Source organism: Herpailurus yagouaroundi, unplaced genomic scaffold (genome assembly GCF_014898765.1).
Source record: "Herpailurus yagouaroundi ecotype Mexico unplaced genomic scaffold, PumYag 203, whole genome shotgun sequence".
NCBI classification, from domain to species: domain Eukaryota; kingdom Metazoa; phylum Chordata; class Mammalia; order Carnivora; family Felidae; genus Herpailurus; species Herpailurus yagouaroundi.
Genome location: NW_024412434.1, coordinates 33,260,553 through 33,268,762, shown reverse-complemented (window position 1 = coordinate 33,268,762; position 8,210 = coordinate 33,260,553). Strand labels below are relative to the sequence as shown.

Here is an 8,210-nt window from a genome sequence, read left to right as displayed (position 1 = left end):
CCCCCCCCCCCCCCCGTCCCTGCGCGGGTGAGGGGCTGGCGGGGGTCCCGAGGGGCCCCGGCACCGTCCCCCCGCCCCCCTCTCCCCCTCCCCCGTCCCTGCGCAGGTGAGGGGCCTGCGGGGGCCTTCTGAGGCCGGGAGCGGATGGGTCATTCCCACAGTGCAGGCTCCTTGATTTAACCGTCTCAGGACAGTGCTCGTTCTGACCACAGTCCCAACGCCATTCTCTGCAAGAACGGGGAACAAAACCAAAGAAACCTTAAGAACGAACCCCACACTCCCGTTTTCAGAAGTGATGTGGGTCACCTGCATTTAGGGGGGCCCTGGAAGACCACAGGCCGAGTTTGTTGTCCTGACTGCACAGCCGGATCCCGCTCCCGATTCGTCCCCCACGCTCCCCGTCGGGCTGTCCCGGGGCCCTTTTTAAATAAACACTCGGAGTGGAGCTGAGGAAAGTGAGTGACCTTGTGAGTAAGGGGTGCTGGTACCCGCTCTCTGTGTCTCCTGTGGCTGTGCCCCGGGTGGAGGAGGCCCTTGCCCTGTGCCGCCTGCACCCCCGGCTCCCTGTACCCTCTGTACCCCCTGTGCCCCCTGCTCTCTCTGTACCCCCCACCCCAGTCCCCCTGCACCCCCAGTACCCCTGTGCCCCCTGAACCTAGGCTGCTGAGATCTGTGAGTAATAAATGTTGTGACTTCCTTCCTTGTACTGAAGCTGCGCCTTCAGTCCAAACGGGCCTGGGGTGTCCACTCCCCCGTCGTGGGGGCTCGGAGGCGGGGGGAGCCAGCTGCTGGCCCCACGCACGTGGCTTGTGCCTCCTCTTCAGTAGGTCACACAGTGGATATTCATGGTTCAGTGAAGCTCGGCTGCTCAATGCACTGACCTAATAGGCTTATGGGTCCACGAATGTAGCCATATTTTCTCTTCATGTAGATGGTGAATTCCTTAAGGAGTCAGAATTGCCACAAAATATTTCAAGAAGGGTCTCCCCGGAGAGTCCACGTAATTGGATGGGTCACCTGGGACAATCCAGTCAGTTTTCCTGAGTTAGTAACAAATCTGATTTCCAGGTGCTGCATGGGAAGATGGTGTCAGGAAACCATAAGCCAGATGCACCTGTTAAGCAAAAAAAAAGGACCCCACCTGCAGCTTGTGGGGTCCTGAATTCTGTGCTGCGTGTGGTCAGCAGATACCCGACAGGTTAGCAGATGGTGGTATTGCTCTGTTGAGTCCCTCAGAACTTAGTTCTGAAGCCCGTATGACATCTGCCCGCGCCTGCCCCATAAGTGTGGGTCCTTGTTTTGAAATAAAACAGGAGAGGAAAAAAGAAGGAAAGATGTGGAGTGGGGGAGCACCACACATCCCCCTGCGGTCAGGAGGCTGGCCCTCTGTGTGTGCAGTGGGGGAGGAGGCCCTCCATGTGTGTGTGCAGTGGGGGAGGGGGCCAGGGGGCCCTCTGTGTGTTAAGGCGAGACTGCCTGATGGATGGATGGGATGCAGCAGTGTTTCTTTCTGCGTGTCCGTCCATTCTATTCCTTCCTTCCTTCCTTCCTCCCTCCCTCCCTCCCTCCCTCCCTCCCTCCGTCTCCGTTGCTGTGGCCCCAGACTGCCCAGTGCCCTGGCCAGGCTGGCCCTCGCTGGCCCCCTCCATGTGAGATGTGGCTTTGTGGACATCTCAGGAAACAATTGGGTGCTCACTTCTTTTGTTCTGGTCACACAGTCAGCTGCGCTGCTCTGAGAAGAGGGAACATAGGATCCGATTAACCCCCTGTGGTTTCTTCCCCAGGACTGGCGAAATGTTTGAAAGCAGCCCCCAGATCAGCTGCTCCCATTCCACTGCCTGCAGCATCCTGGCACTCGCTTGGGGGACACCCGAGAGTCATCGATCAATAGGCCCTCGTCCCAGGGGATAAGGCCGGCCAGCTGCCAGGGAGCTGCATTCTAGCAAAGGTGGTTATCCGGTGGAGCCCATTGTGGACGAGCCAGCTTGATGGAGAAATGGCTTTGCAGATCCCAGCTTAATTAAAGCAGGTATTTAGAGTAATGGAAAGTAACGTTTACAATGGTTTCCTTAGTTTTTCCACCTTCAGATGTCTGTGCACGTGCCCGATAGCTTAGCAACAGAGGACGGTTTGGGACTTGTCCCCATTTCTCTTGAGGGCCGGTCTGATTCTCCTCTCTTGATTCTGTGGAAGTTGGAGCTGTAGAAACAGAAACTGCTGTCCCTTCACCCTTCATTAATCCTCACTTCTCTGGACTCCAGGCTCTGCCTTATTCAGTGTAGTTATGTGCCCCTAGAGACACACTGTTTGCTTCTTCACCTCCTGTGTGCCGTTCCATGCCACATGCCACAGTCCTACTCTTCAAAGGATTTATCATGAATTTGGGGAGATGATTCAGACACAGAAATGTCTACAATATAAGGTATTATGTGATAAATATCATGAAAATCTGCACACAGAATGTCATCAGGGGGAGGGGAGGGGAGAGAACTCTGTGCTTGGGGTCTCTACAAGCCGGCCGGGGCCTGGGCTTCCCGGGAAGTGATTCATTGAGTTCTCTTGGAGGCTCTTAGAAGGCAATTATGGAAACAGAGGGTGAGGGAAGAAGCCAGGCAAAGAGAAGGCTTCACATGAGCCTAGTCTCCAGCTGATCTGACAGAAAACTCTGGAACTTGTAGGTGCCACAGAGGCCATGTGCTCTGGGACACAGGTGCTGAGCTGTGGCCCCTGTTGTGGTGACTGTTACTCTGAAGGGCGACATGAGGCATGGTCATAGAAGACACAACCATACTGAGTTATACAGAACGGACAGAAGTGGTCAGAGGCCCCTGCCTGCAAAGCAAAGCACCAAGCCCAGTTAGTTTTGTGGGAGAATTGTACCAAACTTTAAGTAGCAGACAATTTCAAGGCTATTTAAAGTGTTCCAGAGCGTATGAAGACAAGGAAAGACTTCAAATGATTTTTATCATGAAATGCCTGTTACTGATCTATCCACCTGACTGAGAACGTGCAGAAGGAAAACTCCAGGTAGCCTCGGTTATAGGTATTGAAAATTCTAACCGCCAAGCATTGGAGGAAAAGAGCAATACAGTAAGTACTACAAGGGTGGTTTATTCCAGAAATGCAAAAATGGGTTCAATTAAAATGCAATTCAAAAATACGATTATAATTACAGATACTGAAAAGGCATCTACAAAATCCAACAACTACTTTTGGTAAAAACTCAATAAAAAATAGGTGGATTTTTAAATGTGATTTTACACATATGTATACGTATATGTATATATTACGTAGGTATATACACACACATATACGTCATAAAGATATAGATATACACACACGTTATAGAGAGATGTGTATACAGACACAGATGTTACAGAGGTATGTGTGTTATATAGAGAGATACATACACATGCACAATGTTATAGAGAGTTGGATGTAGACACAAATGCATGTTATAGAGACATGTACACACATACACAGACATATGTAGGCAGAGGTATACACACAGGCACACACACACATATATAATATATAGAAAGAGGTGTAGACACACGTAGAGACAGGTATATTCACATACATGGTAGAGAGGGATATGCACATGCACCCTCCCCTAGTGTCATGCTTGCTGGGGAAACACTAGAGGGGTGTCCACTGAGCCCAGGAATACCGCAAGAATGCCCATGGTAACTTCCTTACTTAACATTTGTTGAAGTTATTAGCCAGCACAAGAAGAGAAGGAAATTGGAGATACAGTAATTGGAACGGAGAAGTAAGAGTATTGCTATTGAACGTGCTATGATTTATATGTGGAAATCTCTGGAGAATCCAATTGGAATACAGCTAGAAATAGAGAGTCAGAAAGGGGATAGGGTGCAAGTTAATATACAGAAATCGATAGCTTTCATCTGTACACACAACAGCGGGTAAGAGACTGTAAGGGACAAACCGCTCTGTTTACAGCAGCAAACAAGATAACAGGAATAAGTTTAACAAGAAATGATCAAGACGAATAACCAATAAAACATTACCCTTCCCCCTGCAAGACACCAACAAAGCGTGAACAAGTGGATGTCCCACATACTCAGACAGGAAGATCTGACGTCATGAAGCCTCTCTAAAGTGATTGATGAGGTTAACATGGTTCCGACGGGAACAGCACGAGGGCTTTGTTTCTGACAAAGAAAATCAGGTTGAAAAGTATAGTTTTGTCCTGTCATTTATATTTGAGCCATGCAAGTTGATTCTGGTAGGAAACCCAGGAAATTCTGGGAAAGAACACCAATAGTAGCACACAAAGCTGGGAGATACCAAGCAGATTACAAGGACTCAGTAACAACTTGCTATGGTTCTGATGCATGAAGTCCCACAAGGGGAACAGAGCAGAGTCCAGAAATTGACCCAAAGTCATGCAGGAAGTTGGTGTAGGATACGGTGATAGCATCTCAAACCTCGGGGGCAAAGGGCCACTATTCCATTAGTGCTGTCTAGTAACTGAAGAGCCATCTGAGAAATAAAATTGTATCTTCACCTTATACCATGCATCAGGACCAATTCCAGGCAGATCAAAGGTTTAGGTGCAAAAAAATGAAGACCTACACATGGGTGTTTCCAGCAGTTTCATTCATAATCTCCCAAACTTGGAAGCAACCAAGATGTTCTCTGTTAGTAGGTGATATGGTCCGCCCAGACAGTGGAACAGTGTTTGGGTGATGCGGCCCCGCCAGACAATAGAATAGTATTTGGCACTAAAAAGAAATGAGCTCTCAAATCACGAAGAGACATGGAGGAAACTGGCATGCTTATTACCAAGTGAAGGACGCCAACTTCCTTCCTAGGGCTCCACACTGTGTGACTGCAGCTACATGACGCTCCAGGAGAGGCGAAAGTATGAGACAGAAAAAGATCAGTGATTACAGGGCTGGGGGGAGCGTGGGGTGAAGAGACGGAACACATGGAGAGGGTTCTTAGGGCAGTGAGACTAGTCAGTGTGACACTGTAATGGTGGATCCATGTTGTTACACGTTTGTCCAAACCCACAGAATGTACAACACCAAGAATGTAAACTGTGGCCTTTGGTTATTAAGAAAAAGAAGACGTGGGGGTGCATGGCTGGTTCAGTCGGTAGAATGTGTGACTCTTGATCTTGGGGTCATGAGTTCAAGCCTCATGTTGGGTGTGGAGATTACTTAAAAATAAAAAAAATCTAAAAAGATGTCAGTGTGCTAGAAGAAAACATGGGATAATCTCTTCACAAATCTGGCAGGTGAAAGACCTTTCTAATTATAATTAAAAGTCTCAAAGTAGTAAAAATTGCTAAATTCAAATGCATAAAATAATTCTCAACAGAAAAACATCCTAAAGTCAGTAAAAAGACAATTAAAAACTGGGGAAAAATACAATTTGTGTCACAAATAATTTGTATCTAATATATAAAGAACTTTTAGAAAAAAAATCCCAATAGAATAATGTGAAAGGCTATATAAAAACATTTCACAGAAAGTAAATAAAAAGTGTTCCTAAATATATGGAAAAACAGTCTCACTGATTGAAAGAGTATGACGTTCAAAATACAATGAGACGCAATTTTTCACCCATCAGGTTGGTCAACGTTTAAAGGTTTATTCACGTACAGTTGGAAAGGCTGTGGGGTAGCCTCTGCCCTTATGAGCAGGGGCGGGAATATTTATGGATAGCGTGCATTTGAATGACAAGCTCACAAATGCACGTACCCTTTGACTCAGCAGTTCTGTTTCTGGCAATTTACGTGACCCGTTCATAAGCCATGTGTGGAAACGATGTGGGCGCACAGCCATGTGGCACAGTGATGTTTGTAACAGCACACCTTCTCAGGGCCTGTGTCCAGCAGCAGGGAAAATAAACCGTCGCGTGAAAAAAGCAAGTGGCAGGGCAGTGATGTAACAGCCGCACCTCTTGTGTGCGTTTCCTTGCATTTGCGTAAAGAAACTCTGGGAGGGTGTTGGTCACAGTCTGGGACTCTACCTGATGTACAAGGTGGCAGGTCAGCCCGTTACTGCCTGAGGGATGCTGGCTCAAGACGTGAGATTCCTGGCTCAGAGACTAAGGGTATCACTGCAGCCCAGCACAGCAGTTGGCTCCTATTTGCTGTGGTGCCCTGGCCCACACCTCGTGGGCATGTGCCGGGTCCCAGAGGACACTGCAGCTGGGCAGCTGGGGACACTGAGCTCTGGAAGGTCTCTGTCATGGTGATTCAGTGTGGTTCACTGTGAGTGGAAGCAGGCACACCAGCACTCTGTCCCAGAGGAAGACAGTCGAGAAAAGTTCCAGGACTGGAGTGAATGTCTCTCCCTGGCTGGCCTCTTGCGTCGCTCTGGTCAGTTCTGGGAGAACTGGACTGTCTGCTCACTAGCTGATGCGGTCACCTCTCCCCACTAGGAAGCCGGTACCGGGTCGTGGGAAGGTGACTGGGCTGGCTTGCTCTCTGGCTGGCCTCCATCTGATGCACTGAACTTCTAAGTCGGTGGGCTTCTCCCCAGTGCACCCTGGCCCCGGCGCGCCAACTTTAGGCAATCGTTTGGAATGTACTTTTATTTATTTAACTGGGAAGGAGTGGTTCTTAGCCCATTCAAACCTTGAATGGAATTTTCACAACACAACCTCTGATTTTGGAGGGAAATGATTACATTTCTGAGAATAAAGGTAAATATACCAACCAGCATCCAAGAACGAATATCAAAACTATGGATTTGTCCCACATGCAGACTGCCCAGGGTTGCGGTGTAGAAATGAGTTCTGACTCCCTGTTTCCTAGCGCTGCACCCACTGAGTGTCATGACCCCGGCAGTAGGGTTTCTATAATCTCCTGTGGAGACAGCGGCCAGCCTTGATGTAGGGCCTGGCCATTGGGAAGTGTCCCCCAGCAGGAGCCACCCGGCACCCTGCAGTGTCTGCCTCAGACTGCCAAGCGCTTGCCCTTTCGCCTCTGTCCTCACTTGGTCAGACCCTGATTATCTCTTTTCCTTCGAATCAGTTCCTTCCTATTGTCACTCTCTGTTTCTGTCCTTTAAATTTCCTTTAGTTAGTTTGAAATCAAGTGCATTTAAAAACGTTGGCTCAGGCACCTCTTGTGTGGGAGGGCCATGGGTAAGACCTAAGGAAACGTTTTCACTTTTGACTCTTCTCCCATCAGCGTCTTGGTTTACAGCCATCCCGCAGGGCTGTATTCTCTAAACATTGCAGATGCGTGGACTTTAGGAGGAAATTTCGTAAGCTGTGTGAACAAGCTTTGTGCGCTGCCCTGGGGATGGCAGTGCCGGGTGGGGACATAAAGCCACAGGATGTGACCCGCACCGGGACCCAAGCTTTGGAGTCGGGTGACCCTGTTTCTGCTACTGACCTTAGACTTGGGTCACAGGAGCTTGTCTGCTGTCTCCTGTGGCAAATGGGGACAAAACTAGCGCTGTCAAGGTTTTGAGGATGAAAGGGAATCGTATAAAGTTGTGACAGGGGCCGTTGAATCCCAAAGAAATGCTGTGATTTCTAACCTTTAGTGTCACAGGTATTGGTTCCTCTGATCTGCAGCCAGACTAGTGACATCCACTGGTAGAAGTCATTAAAGCCACGTGTTCTTTTATGACTTATACTGACTATGAAACATGTTCTTTGTATGAGGTTCTTTGTATCATCTTGGAGCAGCTGATAAACAGAGTGTGTTCAAGGACCCCTTAAAAATCAACCTGACCACACCCCTCCTGGGCTGTAGGCGAATGGCTGCTGCATTATAATCCAATAGGTTCCAATCATTCATTCGTCACAAAGTATAGTTTAAGAGACTAGAATAAAGTTGAGGTTAGTTTAAATGCCTTGAAGTAAAACAGGGTGTGGTTTCTTCCACCGGTGAACTCTTTGGGGGCAGTTACCTGCCAGGTTGTGATGTCATGATGAGGAAAATGCCGAAGTGTTTGAACAGCTTTGACGGGTGCTCCCGGTCTTGAGAGAGAGTTCAGAAGTGCCGCCTTCCTCCCCATCTGTGTGTCTCCTTGTGCGCGTCTGGCGAGAAGCGAGGACTCAGGTGTCTGGTGTGGGGTTAGCCAAGGTCGGCCGCTGCCCCTCCGCAGGTGGCTTCTCCGGGAGGGGGGGGCCCACTGCGAGCTTCTCTGGAGACAGGCTGGGCCTGTGGCGACTTGGGTGAGTGAGGGCTCTTCTCTTCTCTCCATTTTAAGGAGGGG

At 48.8% G+C, this 8,210-nt stretch overlaps 1 protein-coding gene and 1 long non-coding RNA gene across 3 annotated transcripts in view; one reads left to right on the top strand and one right to left on the bottom strand.

Annotated features, from left to right (window-relative positions):
• The window catches only part of LOC121014901 (uncharacterized), a 3,704-nt gene extending 449 nt beyond the window's left edge, over window positions 1-3,255 (top strand). Inside the window, exon 2 of the long non-coding RNA XR_005783493.1 lies at window positions 1,785-3,255. This is a non-coding gene — a long non-coding RNA (uncharacterized LOC121014901). The remainder of the gene's footprint in view (window positions 1-1,784) is intronic.
• ADARB2 (adenosine deaminase RNA specific B2 (inactive)) overlaps window positions 1-8,210 on the bottom strand; it is a 427,099-nt gene that overhangs the window by 44,232 nt on the left and 374,657 nt on the right. The gene's annotated exons all lie outside the window — the stretch shown is intronic.